This window comes from Sciurus vulgaris (assembly GCF_902686455.1).
Source record: "Sciurus vulgaris genome assembly, chromosome: 10".
NCBI classification, from domain to species: domain Eukaryota; kingdom Metazoa; phylum Chordata; class Mammalia; order Rodentia; family Sciuridae; genus Sciurus; species Sciurus vulgaris.
The window spans coordinates 4279110-4289123 of NC_136470.1; positions in this window are offsets into that span (position 1 = coordinate 4279110).

Here is a 10014-nt window from a genome sequence, read left to right on the forward strand (position 1 = left end):
AGGTCTGCACAGCATCTTGGTCTGAAACGATGGGTTTTCTTATTTTCAATCATCTTGATTAAGCCCTCAATTCTTACCTCAAGATAGTATGTTACCAGAGGGATTCTCAGCCGAGTCTACAAGACCTTCAAAGAACAACTAACACCAAACTCCTCAAAGTAGGCCATGAAATAGGAAAGGAGGGAAGCCTTCCAAACTCATTCTGTGAAGCTAGTATCACCCTGATTCCAAAACCATACAAAGACTCAAGGGAAGAAAACTTCAGACCAATATCCCTGGTGAACATAGATGCAAAAATTCTCAATAAAATTCTGGCAAATTTCATACAAACACATATTTAAAAGATAGGGCACCACGATCAAGTGGGGTTCATCCCAGGGATGCAAAGCTGGTTAACATACGAAAATCAATGAATGTAATATATCACATCAGTAGCATTAAAAACAAGAATCATATAATCATCTCAATAGATGAAGAAAAAGCATTTGACAAAACACAGCACCCCTTCATGTTCAAAACACTAGAAAAACTAGGGATAGTAGGAACATACCTCAACATTGTAAAAGCTATCTATGCTAAGCCCATGGCCAACCTCATTCTAATGGAGAAAACTTGAAAGCATTCCTTGTAAAAACTGGAATATGACAAGTTTGCCCTCTTTTACCACTTTTATTCAACACAGTCCTTGAAACTCTAGCCAGAGCAATGAGACAGAAGAAAGAAATTAAAGAGATACAAATAGGAAAATAAGAAATCAAACTATCACTATTTGCTGACAACATGATTCTATATTTAGAAGATCCAAAAAAATCCACCAGAAACATTCTAGAACTCATAAATGAATTCATCAAAGTAGCAGGTTATAAAATTAACACCCATAAATCAAATGCATTCCTATATATCAGTGATGAATCCACTGAAAGAGAAATTAGGAAAACTACCTCATTCCCAATAGCTTTGGAAAAAAAAATAATGAGACTCAACAGACCTCTACAATGAAAACTATAGAACACTAAAGAAAGAAATTGAAGAAGACCTTAGAAAATGGAAAGACCTGCCATGCTCCTGGATAGGCAGAATTGATGTTGGCAATACTACCAAACATGTTATACAGATTTAATGCAATTCCTATTAAAATCTCAATGACATTCTTCACATAAATAGAAAAAGCAATCATGAAATTCATTTGGAAAAATAAGAGACCCAGAATAGCCAAGGTAACCCTTAGTAAGAAGAGTGAAGCAGGAGGCATCGCAATACCAGAATTTAAACTATACTACAGAGCCATAGTAACAAAACAGGCATGGTATTGGCACCAAAACAGATACATAGACCAATGGTACAGAACAGAGGACATGGAGACCAACCCACATAAATACGATTATCTCATACTAGACAAAGGCACCAAAAGCATACATTGGAGAAAAGATAGCCTGTTCAATAAATGGTGCTGGGAAAAATGGAAATCCATATGTAATGAAATGAAATTAAACCCTTATCTCTCATCCTGCACAAATCTCAACTCAAAGTGAAGCAAAGACTTAGGCACTAGAACAGAGACACTGCACCTAACAGAAGAAAAAGTAGGCCCAAATTTTCATCACATGGGCTTAGAAACTGACTTCCTTAACAAGACTCCTAAAGCACAAGAAGTAAATCAAGAATCAACAAATGGGGTGGATTCAAAATAAAAAGCTTCTTTTCAGCAAAGGAAATAATAACATGAAGAAAGCCTACAGAGTGGGAAAAAATCCTTACTACATGCACCTCAGATAGAGCATGAATCTCTAGAATATATAAAGAACCCAAAAAACTTAACACCAAAAAAAAAAAAAAAAAAATCCCAATCAGTACATGGGCTAAGGAACTTAACAGGCACTTCACAGAAGAAGAAATACAATCAATCAAAAATATAACAAAAATCAACATCTTTAGCAATTGGAGAAATGCTAATCAAAACTACTCTTAAGATTTCATCTCACTCCATTGTGAATGGCAATTATCAAGAATACAAGCAACAATAAGTGTTGACAAGGATGTGGGGAAAAGGTACACTCATACATTGCTGGTGGAACTGCAAATTGGTATAGCCACTATGGAAAGCGGTATGGAGATTCCTTAGAAAACTTGAAATGGAACAACTGTTTGATCCAGCTTTCCCACTTCTCGGTTTATACCCAAAGGACTTCAAATCAGCATATTACAGTGACACAGCCACATCCATGTGTATAGCAGCTCAATTCATAATAGCTAAACCATGGAACCAAACTAGGTGTCCTTCAACAGATGAATGATAAAAAATTTGTTATACATATGATGGAATATTACCCAGTCTTAAAGAAGAATGAAATTGAAGTGAGTTGAAATCTTAGAGTAGTTTTGATTTGCATTTCTCTAATTGCTAGAGATGTTGCTAGAGTGCCACATCAATGTTTATAGCCGCTCAATTCACAACAGCTAAACTATGGAACCAACCTAGATGCCCTTTGACAGATGAATGGATAAAGAAAATGTGATATATACACACAATGGAATATATTCGGCTTTAAAGAAGAATGAAATTATGGCATTTTCTGGCAAAAGGATGGAGTTAGAGAATATCATGCTCTTTAAGTGATATAAGCCAAACCCAAAAAAACCAAAGATCGCGAATATTTTCTCTGATATGCGGATGCTTATTCATAATGAGGGGGTGTGATAGGGAAGAATAGAGTGATTTTATATTAGGTAGAAGGGAGTGAAGGGAGGGGAAGGGGTATGGGGATAGGAATGATAGCAGAGTGAAACAGACATTATTACTGTGTGTGCAAATATAAACTATAGGATGAGATTCTAAATCATGTACAACCAGAAGAATGGGAAATCATACTCCATGATGTATGATGTTTCAAAGTGCATTCTACTGTCATGTATAGCTAGTTAAAACGAAAAAAAATTTTTTTTAAAAAAGTATGTTGTAGAACTTGGAGAGAAAATGCCCCTCGTACTTCAGCAATCCAATCTGAGAGGACACACACGGTCCCGGGCACACCCTGTTGTGGATTAGATGCGAGATGTCCCCCAGAAGCTCGTGTTGTGCATGAGACAAGGCGAGAATGTACAGAACTGAAGTGATGGTTCATGAGACCCTGAGCCTGATCTGTGCATTAATCCACTGACATGGATCAACTGGGGTAGTAACCATAGGCAGCGGGTGCGGCTGGGGAAGCAGGTCACTGGGCCGTGCCTTTGGGACATCTGTCTTGTCCCTGGTGAGCAGAGCTCTCTAAACTTCTGAGTTGCCAAGCTCTGAGCAGCTTTCCTACACCATGCCCTGCCGCCATGATGTTCTGCCTCACCTCCGGCCCAGAGCTATGGAGTCGGCCAACCACTGGCTGAACCTCTGAAACCATGAGCAAACATCACCTTTTCCTCCTCTAGGTTGTATTTGCCAGGCACATTGGTCACAGTGACACAGAAGCTGACTGAAACACATCCTGCTCCTCAGGGTGGGCCGGTGATGCTGCAGACCCTTCTGAGACAGGGCCTGACATTCCCCTAAGAAACCTGAAGAATGTGGCTTGTTAGAAGCTTAAACCAGATCCTCATATTTGTGACATCTTTGCTAAAAATGGAGCCTGTACCAGACAAAACCAACCACATTTCAAAATGTGGAAGCCTGAGGTGGGAGCGGGGGTATGGTCCACTTTGCTGGTGGGCGGGAAGGACATGTCTACTTGTTCAAAGGGCAGTGGAGATCAGCTAATGCCACTGAGCGTAGGCAGGGCCTGCACACCCATTCTCTGTCTCTGAGTGTGTTCATTTTTATTGCCAGTGTAACCGATTGCCACATGTCCGGTGGCTCATGACAATGAGCACTTACTACCTTGTGCTTTGGGCTGGGCGGCCCTCCACCCACCGTGTCAGCAGGCCTGGGTGTCTTCAGACGTCTCCAGGGGAGAATCTGTTTCCTGGACTTGTCCAGCTTTCTCCACCTTTAATACCCGTGGGGAAGCACCTTCCAGTCTCTGGGACTCTGACCTCTGCTTCCGTGGTCTCCTCTCTCTGTGGTCACATCTCCTTTCCTTCCATGACCTTTCCTTCCATGAAAGCAGAGGTCAGAGTCAGAGAGAGAGGTGGGACACTGGAAGATGCTACCCTGGGGCCTTCCTGCCTCCCTCTTGGAAGGATGATCATTTTGATGTGCGAACTCAGACAGTCCAGAAGACTCTCCTGTCACGATCCCTAACCTCACCCACAATCCCCTTCTCCAAGTGACCTCACGTAGCCAGGTTCTGGGAATTAGAAAGTGGGCATCCTCAGAGGGGCTTATTTTGTCCACTGCTGTAAGGATCAGAAGTTATCCCCTGAGATCTGACCCTGGGAGGCCTGGGCATTCAACCTGGCTGAGATGTTTCTAGTCCTGAGTTATTAGTGGCTGAGCAACTGGACGAAACTCTGCCATGCCGATCTGCACTGTCTTGGAAGAAAACAGTAGCAGAACACTTGCATATTTCTAAAGAGAAGGAAGAACATCTATTCTGCAGTCTAAAGGCAAATTATTTCCAGCCCCACTACCACTAGGATCTGTCCGTGAATGAAGGCAACCAAGTCCTTAGCAACAGAATCAACACCCTCGAGACAGCCTCTGCAGGCAGGAAGCTTCCCCAGGATGGCCCTGGCCAGCTGGGCACCCGCTGCTCCCCCTGCAGTGATGGTGGCCCCGGGGTGGGCGGGAGTCATGTGACATTTGCTTTTATGTTCCATTTTCTTTCCAAATTTCTCTTCTGACCCTGGGGGCTTGGGCAGTTCACAAAGCTGGTCAGAGCTGGGTCGTCTGTTGACGCTGTGCTCCGGTTTGCCACGTCCTCTTCCAGAGCTGAGTTACCCCGCAAAGTAGTGAGAGGTTACCTAGCGAGGGGGGTGGGGGGCACAGGGCTTGCCGCTGGGCTTCGCTGGACATCCAGTGCTGAACCTGGCCCCTGAGTGAACAGAGGCCCCCTGCCTCTAGTGGGGCCCAGCCTCACTTGACAGCAGGAATCAAAGCTCCTGAATGAGTCCCTTCTGGCAGTGGGGCGGGCGTGGCAGGACATGACGGCGTCTCCACCACCACTGGTAAACCCGCTGGCTCTCCTTCAAGGTGTGGAGGGAGGAAGAGGCATTGCAATCTCAGCATTTCACTGAGCTGTCCGCGTGGGGGCTCAGCAGGTGGGTGGACCCAAGACAGACCAACCCGCACAAGCGAGTCCTGGCTTCTGCTGCCAGGCCACACAGAAGCCAGCCCGAGGCTGCAGGGGCCCAGCTGGCCTTCACTCAGGGAGGATTTCCACTCTGGACATCCCTGAGTTTGAGTATCTGGACACATGCTGGACAGAGGCCCTGTCTTCCTTAGAATTTTATATGTATGGAATTATCCAAAAACAGTCTTTGGATCTGACTTCTTAGCAAATGTTTTTGAGGTTCATTCGAGCTGTGCATTTATCAAGTCTGTTCATTTTTTCTTCCTGTTTCTCTACTGTGTTGTATTCTGTCGTGTGTCTCCGCCATGATGGTTTTGCCCAATTACCTATCTTAGACATTTCTGGATCTTGGCTGTAGTGGACAGAGCGGCCGTGCTTGTTGGTGGGCGAGTTCTCATGCTAACAGACCTCTTTCCTCTTTTGGGTGCATATCAGGAGGGTGGTTGTGGGCTGTGCAGGAAGGGCATGTCTAACCAGGGAGGGAGCTGCTGGTCTGAAAGTGGCGGAAGCGTTCAGCTCGCCGGCCGCGGTGGAGGAGAGCGTCACAAACTCACCCCACCTCACCTCGGCATCCTCTCTGTTGCTTCCACGGTTCCGCTGGATTCCGTGATGCTTTGCCACGTCTCTGAACATGTTTTTCTGGTAGCTCTAGGGTTCTGAGTGTCGGTCCTCAGGTTATGCCGATCTGGTTTCACATAAACCATGCCGTGATTTAAGAAACCGGGAGCCACATGCTCATTTCCCACCTCCTCTCATTTATCCAAGGGTTCTCCCATTCTTTCTAAACATTCTAAACTCCACAATGCACTGCGTTAGTTTTGCAGTTTTTTAAAAGAAATTAAAACAAGATAAGCTTATTTGCTATTTATCCACATATTTATCATCTAAAGCTGTTCATTCCTTCGTGTGGGTTTTTCCCCAGGTGACATTTTCATTTTATCTTAGGAACGGGACCTTTTTTGTCTACTGAAGGTGAATTCTTTCAGGTGTTTGCCGGAAACGTCTTTATTTCACTGTCCTACTGAAGCAGGTTCTGCTGAGCGTAGGCACTGCAACCTCCCTGGTGTATGAGCCCTGCTGCTGCTGGCTGGAGCCGGCCTCCGGCCTGGGTTCTCAGACGCCTGAGCTTTCTCTCCTGCGTCCTCAGCATGCGCTTCTCCTCCCTGGCTGCGTCCCAGCCTTTCATTTTCACCTCTTCCGATGGATGGTTCTTTTGGTGACAGCACTAGTGTGGACTTCTTCCTGTCTGTCCTCATTCGAGTTTTGAGATTCATAAATCTTTGAGTTTCTTTTCTTTTTTCTTCAAGTTTTATCAGAAAAAAAATGGTAATGAAAGCCAGTAACCGTGGTGCACACCTGCAATCCCAGCTACGGGGGAGGCTGAGGCAGGAGGGTCTCAAGTTCAAGGCCAGCCTGGGCAACTTAGCCAGGCCCTGTCTCAAAAAACAAAAAGAACTGGGGTGTAGCTCCGTGGTAGAGCACCGCTGGAGTCAGTCCTAAGCTCTTCAAGGTAAATATAGAAATAATAAGATAAAATACACTGGTAATGATCGCTTCTTCAAGTGTTTTCCCGCCCCTTGGGTGTCTCTCATCTTCTGGGCATCCAGTCAGGTGCGTGTTGGGTCGTCTGATATGAGCTTTGCACGTGTTTTTAACCCATCCCCGTCTTTGCCTGACTTTAGAGAGCTTCTCTTGCTGTGTCCTCAAGTCAACCCACCTGTTCCTCTGCAGCGTCGAATGTCCTCTTACTCCCATGCACTTGCTCAAGTTTTCTATCTCACATGTCCTATTTTTAGCACTCAAAGTTTCACTTGATTTTTAAAGACATTTTTCATCTCACTCAAAACCATCGCTTTCCTTTAGATATTTGAAACTATTTATGCTGTTTTCTGCTCTTTACATCATTTCTGAGATTTTGTGACTGTTGGATTCTTGTTCCTGGTTCTTGGTCACATTTTCCTGCTTGTTTGCATATCTGGGAATACACTGAAGTCAGACATTGAACTTTATGCTATTGCATGCTGGATTTCAAAGAGTACTGGGCCTTGGTCTTGCAGGCAGCTAGGTTACCTTTAGATCTGCCTCACTCTTTCCGATTCTTTTTAAAATATGGGATGAGTTCTAGAGCACTTTTAATGTTCTAGAGACTACTTTATTCCCCATTGGTACCTCTAAAGAGTGCCCCTTGATTTAGTGGGTAATCTCTGCCCTTGGGAACTTGAATGACCCCCAGTCACCCAGGAGCACTGGGAATTTCTCTGTTTATTGTTACCACAATCATTTCCCTTTCCCAGCACTGATTTTGAAATCAGTCTTGTGGAGTCCCAGCCTGGACACCAGCAGATTCACGCTGCAGGGGCTCCTGCTGCAGACCCTGACTCCTGAGTCCTTTCTCCACGCAGCTTCCTTCCCTGGCACGCTGTTCCACAAGGGCTAGCTGACTCCGGGTTCCTGGGCTACTTCCTTTTCCTGGTCCGAGCAACCAGCTGGGATCCATGTGGTTCTGCTCCTGCCTTGGTCTGGAGACTGTCTCTGGGCAGGAAGCCTGGTCAGTCCCAAGGCTACTTCCTCTGCTTCCCACTAATCAAAAGCCACAGTCCTGCAGCAACAGGAATGCTTGAAAACATTCATGCCATATATTTTGCCCAGTATTTTCAGTTGTTTTTAGTGGTAGGAGTACAAGTATTGCATTATCACTTTTTTTTTTTTTTTCTATTTTAGTACTGGGGATTGAACCCAGGGGCACTCAGCCACAGAGCCACATCCCCAGCCCTTTTTATATTTTATCTAGATACAGGGTCTTGCTAAGTTGCTTAGGGCCTCACTAAGTTGCTGAGGCTGGCCTTGAACTTGTGATCCTCCTGCCTCAGCCTCCTGAGCTGCTGGAATACCAGGAGCGCACCACCGTACCTGGTACATCACTTACTTTTTCAAGGGCAAAAGCAGGCATCTAGATTTTAAACTTTAATCCTTATAGTAACCCTAAGAGATTAGTATTATTGTTAATCCCATTTTGCAGTTCAGAAATGGAATGTCTGGAAGATGAATGCTTGGAAAATCGGTTAAATAACTTAGCTAAAAGTTATTCAGTTGGTCTCAGAGACATCCATCTCCCCATCGTCCATCCACGTATTCGCAAACAGTGAGCACCTCCTCTGCTCCGGGCAGTGGTGTGAGGCTAGAAGGCCGAGTGAAGCAAGCTTCCTGGTCAGGTTCGGGCAGTGCCTGCCAGCCGCAGATCAATGCAGACCTCTTGAATGGACGTCCACATGCCCAGCACCCGGCTCCCCTCAGCTGTGGTGGAGGGCGCGTTCGGGCTTCCCCACTCGGTGATCCCAGCTGACGATGTGCAGCCTGGGCTTGCTGCTCCTGGGCAGGGACCTCATCACCCCTGGAAGCAGCGCCTCCTGTGGAGCTCGAGTTAACTGCAGAGCTCTGTAGCCTGGACACAGAGGTCACCGGGCAGTGCGGAAGTGTGGACAGATGTTCTGTGGAGGAGGACCGGCAGAGAGGGAGGATCTGGGAGCCGAGAAGCTGGACTTCACTGGTCGTCTTTTCCTGAGCTGGCTCAGTGCTGTCTTCCCATCTCCTTGTGGACGGGGTCCTTTCTCCCCGTCCATGCTTGGCAGCGGGCTGAGAACTTGTCTGCGATGCTGGGCATGGAGTGTGTGCCCCCTGCAGGGGTGGCAAGGAGGGGGCTGGCCTGGCTGGAGGATGGCTGAGCTTCCTCCTGCTTCCACGATGGCCTCACTGTGCCCTCCAGGAGCTTCGTCTGGCCAGAGCTAGCAGCTCTGAAGACCTGACCCTGGAAGCGCACCTGCCGCCATGTTTTCCCGGCATCTATAGAGGGTTTTCCTGCCATCTCTCCGTCATGGTTTGGTCACAAATGTCCCCTGAAGGCCCTTGTGTTGAAGGTCGGTCCCCAGTGCAGCAATGTGTAGAGGGGGCTCCTAGGAAGTGTGGATCCTGAGGGTCTGACCCCCGAGTGGAGCGATCCAGTGATGGAGCCATGTTTTGAGAGCACTGTTGGGAGGTGGTGGGAGCCAGAGGAGGTGGACCTCCTGGGGGAAGAGGTCAGCACGACTGGGCCCTGGAAGGTCTGGCTCTCTCTGGCCCCTTCACCTTGTCTCTCTCCTTCCTGGTGCCATGTTGTAGGCAGCTTTTCTCTGCCATGAGTCTCTGCCTTGGGTTGAAAATCCCAGGTTCCAGTCGACTATGGACTGAAACCTCCGAAACCATGAGCCAGAACAGATCTTTTCTCCTGAGTCGTTTTCCTTAGGCATTTTGTCACAGCGATGGAAAATGGACTAACACACTCCTGGGTTTTTCTCTGTGCTGCGTGACCAATGCCACCTAGGTCATCTCCACGCCTTCGCTGTCTTGTTTCCAACACCTGGTTTTCACCTTCGGATTGCCCTGGTGGACCTGGTTCAGAATCTCAGCCCTAGGAACCCAGGCCTCAAGGTTTATTCAGCCCTGGGACAGTCCGCCAGGAAGTGCAGGTCTCTTGTGTTTTTCTGCGTTTGTACTCTGAGCAGGGTCTTAAGAAAGTTTTATTTATTTTAATAGGGAATTTTAATTTATCTTAGAACAAACAAAAAATCTAATTGAAAATGAGTAAGATTACCCTGTGGACAGTTCCTCTCAGTGATTTCAGGCTGTGACTAACCTTGTTGATTCCATTCCCTACGTGTGCTCCGCCGGCTCACTGATGCTCGATCCATGGAGACAGTGGAGTAATTGGGTTGCTGGTGCCTGGAGCACGTGAGTGTCCCGCTGTCCTCCTCTCAGAGGG